Source organism: Anas acuta, chromosome 17 (assembly GCF_963932015.1).
Source record: "Anas acuta chromosome 17, bAnaAcu1.1, whole genome shotgun sequence".
Classification (NCBI taxonomy): domain Eukaryota; kingdom Metazoa; phylum Chordata; class Aves; order Anseriformes; family Anatidae; genus Anas; species Anas acuta.
This window is the reverse complement of record NC_088995.1, coordinates 10,277,533-10,290,071: the sequence shown is the minus strand read 5'-3', so window position 1 is coordinate 10,290,071 and position 12,539 is coordinate 10,277,533. Positions and strand designations below refer to the sequence as shown.

The 12,539-nt window shown below is 42.8% G+C and overlaps 1 protein-coding gene across 2 annotated transcripts in view; it reads right to left on the bottom strand.

Annotated features, from left to right (window-relative positions):
- The window catches only part of LOC137841467 (septin-2), a 38,161-nt gene extending 35,554 nt beyond the window's left edge, over nucleotides 1-2,607 (bottom strand). The window contains exon 1 of one of the 2 annotated variants that reach the window (XM_068654399.1): nucleotides 2,459-2,607. The gene's annotated coding sequence lies outside the window, so the exon portion shown is untranslated. The remainder of the gene's footprint in view (nucleotides 1-2,458) is intronic. The other variant, XM_068654398.1, reaches the window with a different exon arrangement.
- Between the last annotated feature and the right edge of the window lie 9,932 nt (nucleotides 2,608-12,539).

Below are 12,539 nucleotides of genomic sequence, written 5' to 3'. Positions count from 1 at the left end.
TTATTGTATCATTACAAATCCAAATCTTAGAATTAGCCATTAAATGTTGTATGTTACATCTTCTTGCAGCTTGAAATACCTGCAGCACTTAAAACACCACTTACAAGTTCTAACTTCTAAGGAATCACACTGCACAACACATCAATGACCGCTGAAATCTGTCCACACACAGCTCAGTCAAGCATTAAAATAATATTGGATGTTCAGTGTCTGACAACGCTCTGGATAGATAAATTGTGGTGGTTGATACTTCATCAATTCTCCGTAATAACTAAAAAATAATGATTAAGGGAATACAAGTCACAGTTGTTCTCCTTTTTTTAGATTTTCAAAGGACTATCCCAACTGCTACAAGAAGAACAAAGTAACACATACAAAGTATTTCAAAAAGAAAGGCAAAGGTAAGATAAATGTCATTAACAAATTCATCAGCATTGAAACTTGTTTGTAAATACTTGTAGGTCCCATTTTAGCAGCTCTAGCAGGAAAAAAAAAAAGCCAAGCTGGAGTACAGGAATGTTCAACAAATTCAATTTTTAAACAGATATCGCAGTGACATTTCAGTTTGGAGATCAATGAGTTCTTATCCTAAATACTGTGTTGTTCAACAGTAAGGGCAAGCAGATGGCCACTAAGTGCAGCTGCAGCTGCCCCCCCTACAAGCATAGAGGCCCGGGCCATGCCTTCCTACCATCTTCTGCTAGGAAAAAATATTCCAGCGGGAGAGAAAGAAAGGGGAAGGAAAATGGGTCATTTCCTTTGTTCCTGTCAGGATGCAAGAAGTAAACTCTTAGGAACAGGCAGTCTGGGAGTTTCTTAACAGTAGGGAGCACAAAGAAAATGCTATGAAAACCGTACAAGGCGTGCTTCCATATAAGGCTATTTAACAACATTTGAAAGTAATCGCTCTGCAGTGACCCCAACCATCTCCACAACCAGAACAGCCTTTCTGATTCATCCAATGAGTCAACTTTCTTTTCATCCGAGATTACATAACTTCAATTCTCTTTTAAAAGGAAGTATAAAATAACCTAATACGGAACCACACAAAGCAGTAAGGACTTCAGTGGGTTTCTGAGTGCTGAAAACAGCTTCAACACCACCAGCCTTCTGAAGCCACATTTTCAGACTTAAAGCAGACAGAGGAAAAGAGGAATATCTCAATAAAATATCACAGGGTGGTTTCTCTCTTATCACCAAAGCCCACAAAAGAAATGGCACAGCCAAGTCCTGAGGCACACTTAAAATAAATAAAGGATCTCAAACTTCTCAAAGTGTCTTACATAGAAACAGAAGTTATGCAAAAGTTAAAAACTATCTCACTGTATTCTAAACTGCAAACAAGGGTATTCAAATACAAAACAGTTTTGGTTTTTTTTGTCACTTAAGTTACCACTCTTGCATGAATTGCCCAATTCTATCGAACAACTGTGGGTCCAGCAGAACCCACCCGCTGTCATGCTTTGTTCGCAGCACATCCTCACCTCTGTGGCTGAACCCCCCTCCCTCAGAAGCTGGAATAAGAAGTGCTTGCTCCCTGCCAGCAACCCCAGCCAATGCCATTTTCCTCATCTGAAACAGTTGCTACCCACTGAATCAATCCTCTTGTACACTGTGACAATTTAATTACATTCCGCTTTACTCAGGAAAATGCCTGTATCACTTCCGCCAACCACGGAGTTCACAATGTGACAGCAGATGGAAAAAATAACCAAAAACCCAACTACAGCACTTGCAGGTAGACCAACTTCAGTGTCTGCCACTGCTTTGCCTGTCAATTCGGATTCAGTGTTCAGAAGTTCTGCAGACTTTTATTTATGGTAACTTTTGAACCAGTGACACACGATAGTGTTACCTTTGTTGTTAGGAACGCAGCACTGTTCATCACAACATCTAACATTTATGTGTCTTTAAAAGCCCTCGTGATGTTAAAACAAGCGCTGTAGCACGTTTCCCACTGACAATGCAGCCCGGTGCAATGCTGTGACCCCACAGCACAGCCCCAAATTAAGCAAAGAGGAGGAAAGCGCGATGCAACAGCTCCGGCCTTACAAAACACAACACACGAACCTAGAGCTGCAATCCTAAAAAAAATATTTAGTGGTGCGCTTCAACGTTAACACATTACTGCAGACAACTCACTTTCTTATTGCTATTTCAATTAATTCGGCCCCTCAAGGAGCCCCCATTGCAGCGCTGTGCCCCGTTACCCCCTGCTGGCCCAGCCCTGGGGGTCGCCCCCCAGCCCCCTCCTCAGGCCGCCCCCACCCTGCGGCCGGGGCAGGCCCGGGGCCCCCCCGGGCGGGCCGCCTCTGCCCGGGCCGTGAGTGGCGGGGCCCCGGGGCCGGCCTGGGGCCTCCCCCCCGCCCCCCCGGCGGCTGCGGGACGGGCCCGGCCCCGCCCGGCCCCGCCCGGCCCGCCCGGCCCCCGCCCGGCCCCCCCGGCCCCCGCCGCTCACCTCCGCCGCCGCCGGGCTGCCAGGCCGCAAGCCGCCACCTCCACCCGCGCGGTCCTCCAGCATCCCACGGGCCCCCGCGGCAGAGTGCCCGCCTACCTCCCGCGCCGCTCTATGGTCCGCGCCGCTCTATGGTTCGCGCCCCTGCCGGGGCGGCAGCGAGGCGCGGCTGAGGGACCAGCGAGAGGCGGGCTAGAGGCGGGCTAGGGGCGGGCTAGAGCGCCTCCCCGCCCGCCCGGCCGCGGTCCTCCAGGGCCCTCAGCGGGCTCCCCGCGGTGCCCCCCCCGCGCTCAGCTAATTACTGGTTAATTGATAGACACAGGGACGGGACGCCGAGCTGAGGCTTGATGGCGTTTGGCTGTAACCATGCAATGGAAGCATGCCTGCTTTGCAAAGGCTCTTCCACACGCAATTTCTGCCCAGAACATAATAAAAATGCTTTACCACAACATAATAAAAAAGTTTTACCCACACTGTTGTTATTTTCCCTTCGATCTCTGCATTTCCCTCTGTTCAGGAGAGCCGTTCTGCCTTGGTGTCACCATTGCAGAAAGGGCAAGTAGCGTTACAGCAGGCAACCCCGCCGAGGTATGGAGGTCTCCAGCACCCGGGAACCCGGAGTGCCGGGGATACCGCAGGCAGGTGACACAACCACGGCATCCCCTGACGGTGAAACAGAATCACAGAATCACAGAATTTCTAGGTTGGAAGAGACCTCAAGATCATCAAGTCCAACCTCTGACCTAACACTAACAAGTCCTCCACTAAACCATATCACTAAGCTCTACATCTAAACGTCTTTTAAAGACCTCCAGGGATGGTGACTCCACCACTTCCTTGGGCAGCCCATCCCAATGCCTAACAACCCTTTCGGTAAAGAAGTTCTTCCGGGCCTACATGGCTCACGCATTCAGTACAATGCTGGCAAAGTTAAAACATAGCAGAAGTGTGGGAAAGGCTCATTCCCACCTAGTAGCTGCAAGGACTGGATTGAGGAAAATACTTTGCAATCCATCCAAACATTTTGCAGAGTTTGTGTGTGTGATCTACCAGCAGATCTTTGGCCTTGCAATTTTGAATACCAAGAAGCACGGCTCTGTTCTGTTTGCATTTCCATCCGTTAAGCAAACAGGGTCGCAGTTCACAACAGGAAGGTGTGGAAGTGAGACAAATGCTACAGAAGGCAGACTGGCATTATGTGCTAATTCACATTGTGCTCGTACTCACGGCAAGCTGGCTCCACAGTCAGTCAGATTGTACATTAGGTCTGTTTATGCAGCGCTGGGCAGCACGGGGGGCAGTCCCACCAAAGTCGTGCGCCCCTAACACAGCAACTTGCTTTGGTTATATGCAGTAAAGACTTATATATGCATGAGGTTTCCCAGTATGCCAATACATATTCATAACCTGTTCCCACATAGTATTAAAATTAGTTCCAAGAAGTCATTTCCATAAACTCCTCCCCTCTGCGCTTGCGTGGTGCTATCTGGTGGTGGGCGCTGAGGGTCGTGAGGATGAAGTAAGATGTCTTCATCGGAGTTGAACTTTTCATATCGTCTCCTTGCATATGCTCTCTGAGCCACTGGTCACAATTTGGGCCATAAGGTTGCTTTGGTCCGGTTCTCTGGATCTGAGGGGCCCCTGTTACCTCGAGGCCTTGCATGTTTGATGTCCTTTTTTAAGAACAGTCCTTATCTCTGAGCCCTTGGTCACAGCCCGAACCATATGGTTGGTTTAATCTGGTTCTTGGAGTCCCAGGGGCTCCTGTTATCTGGAGGCCTAAGCGCAGCACAGGCACATCACAAATGTAGCACATATTAAGCAATGAGTGTTGCCTACATATTCATTCCTAATCAATCGCTCTCTAATTGCTAATCCCCTGTTTCAGTCCCCCCTTTTCTGGAAAATCTAGTAAATTCTTTTAGTTTATACAAAAATTCTTCTTCCCAGTCTCTATGATATGTACCCCTCAATGCCTTGCCGTGTACTTTTATCAAGGGAGCTAATATAGCCATTCATTGTAACAATTTCCAATTCCAAACAAGTATTACAAAAGATAATATTAAACTTGTACCAACTAATATCAGTAAAACAACAATTGGGTGACACGATGTTTTCAAAATCCCAGTTGCAGTTGGCAACCATCCAAAGACTGTGTCCCACCAGTTGTGATTTTTGTCTTGTTTTACTCTTTGCAAAACTCTGCTTATTTCCTTTGTATCATGATGGACAGTGATTGGAGTCTTCTCTCCATTTTCCTGAATGCTTTTTAAAATTTTGATCAGGTCTTGGTGTTTAACTAGTTGCTCTACTAACGTGAGGTTCATCCCAATAGGTGTAAGTAATAACTTGTGATCATTGTGTTGTTAGACTTGATCAACTGGTGGGATACCACTGGTGCCAAATAGAGAAAATCACACCCGACAATTCTAACAAAGTTACAAATACAGAAGTTACAAATACAATTATTTTCGCTAGGGAGAGTTATGTTCTCCTTATCTACTTCTACAAAAGCACAAGCAGTTCTTAAACACACACAGCCTTGACCAATATATACAAGCACAGTCTTTTGACTAGTATTTGGATTAATTTCAAAGTGGCCCTTGCTCTGTGTCAAGACATACATCCTGAGCATCAATTGTGTTGCTTTCACAAATAAATCCTTGTTGTTCCCAGGTAACACATGATTCTAGATTTATAGATTGCCATTTCCCATTCTCCATCCATGCCCATGTTCTATGCTCTGAAGGACAGAGCACTGTCTCCTCATGGTTTAATCCTAGTGCAATGATGGGGTGGATAACAAACTGGCATTACGTATAGAAAGCACAAAGGCAGTAGCCGTATTAACAATGGGATTGTAGGTCCATTGTTAACCAGAGTCCACCAAGACTGGAACTTCTTCTCAAGATCATTGCCATTGTCCTAAACAGTCTTTGGGACTTCAGCCAGAAAAATGCCTTTGCTTCCTTCCCTAATGATCAAGGCAGCCGTTGCCTGCATCCATAACTGTGCTTGTACACAACTAAGAGTTAAAGATACATTATCTTGCACCATACTAAGTGCATCTATTATTAGTTTGTGGTCTTGGTCTTCAGCCTTTTCCCATCTCGGTAACACCTTTGAAACTTGCCATTGGCTAGTTCCAAATGCCAATAAGGATGATTTTAGGGGCTGTTTTAGTTTTGTCCCACTGTTGTAGGAAGTACAGCCAAAACCAGCTAATTACTACAGTCTGCGTTAATATAAAATTATACCAGCAATCTGATTTACCTGGGCAGATACAACCTTCTTGTTGGCCACTTTTGGAAATCGGTTTTACTAAAATCCCCATAACTTTCTTGTTGGTCGTTCCATTAATCATTCAGCACCCTATTTTAATTTTATCCCCTACAGTTCTTTGGTGTGTCCACTCTTCCCCTAATTTTTGCCTTTTTTATAATGTATATAAATAGTCACCATTTGTTCACCAAATACCCATAACTGCTAACTTTCCATTAATGCTCTTATCCTCTGTTGTTATGGCTTCGGACCAAGGCCACTCACCATTCTCTATTATCATAGAGGCACCTTCTTGAATCACAATTACAACTTATAAACCATAGAAATAAAACAATTCTGTTAACTAAATTCCTGCTAACTATATTACTCAATACTCCTGACTGTGATGTCCTCATTTTGCTCGACTGAGCTTTAGTTTCAGTTCACCATCACCTGGCGTTACTTTCCAGGGTGCTTCTGGAGCTTTCTTCACTTGAGAATGGTGAATCCAGGCACTCTGTTCCTTGATCTTAATTGCACTGAAGGTTGTAAGGAGCACCTGGTATAGTCCTTCCCACTGTGGTTTCAAAGTTTTCTCTACAAGAGACTTAGTTACCTCTCAGGCTTTGGCAGCCCTGGTGGGGAAAGCCTCTGGACATCCTGAAAAGGTTTCTGTTAACACCAGTAAATATCGACAACCCCCTTTTCTTGGAAGTTCAAAAAAGTCAATTTGTCACTGTTGCCCGGGCCTATGGCCTTTTCCAATTTGACACAGTTTTGGTCTGGGGGCATTTTTGGGGTTAGTCTGGAGACAAAGATCACATTATTAAGTTATTTGAGTGATGGTGGCAATATTTTTTCCAATTAGATAGTTATACAAAGCATCTATTCCCCAATGTGTTTTCCCGTGTTCTTTCTTTACCAGTGACCACAATAAATTGGAGGGGATGACTAGCTTCCCTTCCCTTTTTTGGTAATAGCCCATCCCTCTTGGTTATATTTTCCCTTCTGAGTTTTGATTAATTTTCTATCCTTTTTGTTCCATTTCCTAGGACAACATGTAATGTTATTACACAAAGTACTGTTGTGCACTACAAGTTAGAAGATGGCATTTCAGCCTTCTTTAGAAATCAAGGTCTTCTCTTAGATTATTGCATGGATACCCCTATAGGTGTTTTGTACTATCACCAATGAAACAGCGGTGGCAATTTTTATCCTTTCACTAAATGTGACCACTGTGATGCCTAAAGTATTTCACACACATAAATAGGCACTACAAATAAATATTTACCACCTGAATAAACCAGAAGAGATTAGTGTGGACAATGCCAGATTACAGACCGGCACGAACACAAAGTCTAGCGGAAATTAGTGCTTTCCCATGATTGTCACTCCTTTGATTTTGCAGGATTTACTGCAATGGGTGAAAAATTCTCAAGCCACTTAAAATGCCTCAATACCAAGACATATAAATCATTTCCCCAAGTCATGGGTGAATCTGATGCTGACCAACTGTTGTACAAAGTGTTCATCTAAGTCGCAATCCTCCCAAAACCATCCAGTTGTGCCAGTGTGTAACGTGAGGGGCACTCTGGGTGAGAGCAAAGATCAGCTGTAGTCAGTGCCCTACCTCTGCAGTGCCCAGTAGCAGATGCTTCGGAAAAGATAAAAGTAGCCCTGGGGCTGTGTATCCTCCCAGCTTCCGGCAATCTGGAGCTCAGCGACTTCCTGAGCCAAGAGCTTTATCTTGATGGTTTTCTCTTCCATGAATTTTTCTTGCTGCTTTTTGAACCCATCTCAACTTTTGGCATTAAGAGCATCCTGTGACAATGAGTTCTACAGTTTAGTTACGCAGTTTGTGAAAATGTATTTTTGTCACTTTTGAAACCTGTTATGAGACTTGTTATGAAACTGCAGCACGCAGGACCCCCGAGCAGCAGAACTGGAACTATTTGGTGCAAGTAATCAAGAAATGCTGCATGGGAGAAATCTACATATAATGCATGACCACAGAACACGTTCTGCACATTTGTTGTTTCTCACACTGGTATTAGCAGAGGTGCAAATACAAGAAATCCTTGTATTAAACAACATTGTTCCTCCCAAATTGCTAGTTAGTCTAGAAATGCTAATGCAGTCAATGGCAGTCTGACTGTGAATCAATCACTTGTTCCCATAATTATTATTTCTGAATGAATTTTGTTTTATTCTTCCCTTGGAATCTCAAATGCCTTTTATAAAAGTTCCTGCTATATCTAGGTTTATATTATCAAAAGCACAGAGTCCTTCCTTGAATTCAAATCTTAACTTTGTGTGGAGTCACGTCTTAGCAAGTTAGAAATTCCTCATACCACCAGAAAAAAAAAAAAAAAAAAAAAAAAAAAAAAAAAAAAAAAAAAAAACATATTTTGTTCTGCTTTTTAATGTAGAAAATGCTATGATACTGATTATAATAAAGCAAATGCCACCATTTTCTTTTTTGCTTGAAGACTGGATTGCGCTTTAATAGATAAAACAGCCCCATGTTCCTTGTTATGATTTCTGTTAAATCAAAACAAATTAGAAGATATGCTGCTTAGATGTAATAAAATGCTTTCTTTTCAGTTATAAGATCCCTTTTAGCTTTATTTCCTTTCAATTGTGTCTGCTCCTCACAAAGTTGAATACTTGGGATTTAAGCCTAAAATTATGTGTATTGCTGCACTGGCTGTGCCGTTGTTATGTATTTTGTTATAAGGGAAATTCATGCAGATAGTGACTGACTACCATAAGACACCAACCATACTGAATTCTCTCAGTCTCCCCTGGAGATAAAATTACTCAAGTCCTGATTTAACTACTTATTCTTAAGCATATTTATAAATCCTTCTCATTTCCATGAGATTTAAGGTTGTGTTTAAGACTCAGAACGTCTGTGTGTACTTTGCTAAATTAGAGTCCATGGTTCCAGGACCATTAGGAACAAATACATAACAGTTGCATACTGTGAGTGACATCCTCTTTCAAGGCATTAGCAGGGAAAAAAAAAAAAAAAAAAGGTACTTTGAAAATAGCTATACTGGATGTCAGATACTGTAACTTAGATATTTCTTGGGCTAATTTTAAGTCCTTGGGCATGGTTTCACATACTTGTGACAGGGAACTTCCAATTTTCTGTTAGTGTTTGGTAAATCGGTGATTTGATCAAAATCCTGTTTTGAGTAGTGATTTATCTATTGAATAACTAATGGGGTACACTATTCTAACATCTCAACCTTTTCTGTTTTCACCTGTGATTTTGCAGACATGCTGCACTGGGAATTGGAAGTCTCAGGTCTCCTGAAAGCTGTTCTCACTTCTGAGCCCCTTTAAAGTGTGCAGCGCAGAGCTGGAGCACTGGCTGTATACAAATATTAAGCCAGTATCTGGGGATGTACCAGGAATTATTGATGGAAGCTAATTTGCAAGTTATTTAATAATCTAGATAAATGTGCAGCAAATAAATATTTTCCCTTACTACAAAAGAGAGAAATACATTTTTAGTATTGTGCTACAGGAAATGAAGATTGTGCATGAATTATACCAGTCTCAGAGGAATAGAATTGTTACTGTTGTGTTTATAAGCACACACAAGCCTACGTCTTCAAGATGCTAATTATGGCAACAAAGAAACAATATTTTACCTAAAAATGTTCTCTGGAATAAGAGACATTTCACATCCTTTCACCAGTAACAGCCATCCTTTAAAGTGCTTCCCAAACATCTGAAGAACTGGCGGAATTTGTTTGCTGATGGCTTCATTTCCTTATCTATTTTTTCTGTATCACAGAGATGTTTCCTGCTCATACTGCTAAGAATGAAACCCTAGTGCAAAATGAAAGTTATTCCTGAGGTAACATTTCTAAGTAAAAATGAACATTTTCTCCTTTGCTCTTCCAATTTTTTTATATTACTGGAAGCCAACTTCACATTTAAGGGAATCGGGACTGACGAAACAGATACGGGCTATTCTTAACGGCAAGGTTTGTCTCACACGTATCTCATTGAGAACAGGGACAGCGCCGCTCAGAGTTAACCACTCTTATAATAAGAGTCCCAAACCTCTGACATGTTCTCAGGAACTCTAATTTCCTGGGACACTGGAGAAATGTATCATGTTTCCCATCACTAGCCTTGAAGATTTTTCAGTTAACTCCATGGTCATGTTTTTACTAATTACTTTCAACATCTGCAATGTATATTTAAAACAATGGCATTTGTCCTTGCTGACGCTGTTCTTTACAAAATGACATCTGATGTGATTTCCCAACAATTACATGGGAAAGAGATCTACCAGAAGCCTGGTACACCACAATCCGTGGAAGGAGGCTAACTTTGGAAGAGGACAAAATTAAACTACAGTTCTCCCGATAGGAAACACAACATAGAATAGACTCTTGGGCATGAAACAATGTATATTTCCTATAGCTTTTTCCCCCTGTGTGTCCAAGCTTTAATACATTCCCAAGAGCTGTCCATAGCATACATGAGAAGTATTTGAACCAGCACGACCTAGGCATACATGCAGGCTATTTAGATATTGATCTACAGAAGGAACAGGTACCGATCCATGAAAGATCTTTGGGAAAGGGGCCTTCACCATTCATTGTATTTACTGCCCTGAAACATCTTTAACGTGCAGTTACAGCTGTCCAATTGCACCACAGTGTCCTCTGGAAAGTCCAGTTCAGACAATAAGTTGCCGAACAGCTAGGTGCACCCCAAGTCTCCAGGGCAGCACAGCTGGTGCTGACAGGGTGTCTGGGAAATGCTTCAATCAGGGATCTGCTTTAGTTAGACACAGAGATACGGAGATAGCTCAGACCAAGGGGAAGTTTCAAACACTGATCTAGAGGTTTGAATGTAGAGGAATTAGAGCAGGGAGGTGTGGAACTCAGTCCTAATGATGGTTTTGCACAATTAATTTCCACATTTTGTCAGGAAAGGGCTCATAATACTGTCTCAATGTGATGTGATGTGCAGCCCAGCCCCTTCTCCTGGCTCCCTGGCAGTGCCAGTGGGCAGTACACAAGAAAAAGTCCAGGCAGGGAGTGCCTGTAAAGTGCACAGACTGATACAGGGTCAGGACAGCTTTGTTTAAAAAGGGAAGTGCAGCAGCAAATACATGAAAGCTCGAAGCAGATCTGTAACCTCTTTCACCTTTTTTTCCAACTGTATCTGTTTCTTCCCTTTCTTCCACGCAAGTCTTGTCCCATCACCACTGAGGAGGAAGAATAGCTTGGGCATTCATTTCTCAATCCTGAAGGGTAGCAGCAACACTTGTGCTAAAAAAAGGTATTGGGCAACCACTTCAACTTGTTCCCAAAATAAACGATCTTGAGATAAATCTTATGGTAGAATTACGTACTTTCATTTTGTAATAACCTGCTCATTTGACAAGGATTCATCCTTACGTGTCAATCTCCTGATGCGTCACACTGGTCTGAGGACGTGTTGGCACTGCTGATGTACAGGAGCTTCATGGAGGCTCACTTTTCTGTGAAATGTAGTATGTGAACTCAAGCTCCAACTGAATCTCTTCTTTTGGGAAAAACAGTTGCATTTGAAAGGATAATTCGGTAAGGAATTATCCTGATGGAGAAAACTGAAGCTTTCTAAGTAAAGAACAGCTAGACTAACGTTTCTGTATTTGTAAATTTCTTTGCCTTTATTTCAGCATCCATTAGGAGACAAAACATGGCACAAAATTTATCTGTAATAGGATTCCTGATTCTTCACTTCTGCTTCTGTCTGATCCAAAAGCTATTGGTAAGCTCCCTTGAGATCACTGGGCTTTGAATTTATCTTTTGACTCATCATCTGTCTTATTCACACAAACAATACCGTGTTTGTGCATAAGCTTGATACCAAATGGCACTTTCCTATCTTCCAGATGCTTAACATTTTAGGGGTGAGAAGGAGCAGAAGCACTTATGTATGAGACACTCTACAAGTTATAAACCAAGCATGCTCAGCAGACTATCTTTCAGGTCCCAAAAGGCAAATCTATCTAAACATTGCTGGTGGGATGCTTTGGGGTTTAGCAAAGCCCTGGTCAGACTGGAGGGCTGGGCACCGCAGTTCTGTGCCATGGTGCAGGGCTCATATAACAGGAGAAGCAATGCTGCTAAGAGCCTGGACAACCCCCCCCCTTAGCAGCCCTTCCAGTGAATGTGCCTGGTATTTGTCCTGATTATGTCAGGAAAAGCGTGAAAACACAATCACTTCTAATCCCAAAGCCCCTCTAGCTATAGTATGGTTTCTGTGCAATTGTTCTCAGCTTGAATACCGCTTCCGCCCATTTTCACAAGTCTCCAAGTCCTCTATATATCCTCCCCCAGGATGATTTAATAAATGCATAGCTGGAGCAGTAATAGACCTAATGACATAAATGGTCATTTGTTAATGACTTACTTTGCTTCAAGAACATCACGCCTTTGAATTGAAAGGAATACAGACTTTACCAGCAAGGATTTCATTTATAAGTGGTGAGTGATTTAATTAATATCTCACGCAAAGCACCATGCTGATTCGCATTCACTTTTAAGAAGTTCGAACCTCTTAATTTTTGGAAGTCGAAATTATTTCCCAGTGTTGTGACGTGAACACCATCAGAAGCCACAATGTGCTTGTGGAGGCTGGCAGGGTCCTCAGCCCCCCCCAGCAGCTGTGTCAGTCGAGTTACCTGTAAGTAACCAGGCCGGAGAGCTATGGCAGTCCATGTGCTCACTCTCACCGTCAGGATCAGGGAACAGAGTAATTAAAGATGGATGTTATTGCCGGTGGCCAGGATAACAGACAGTAT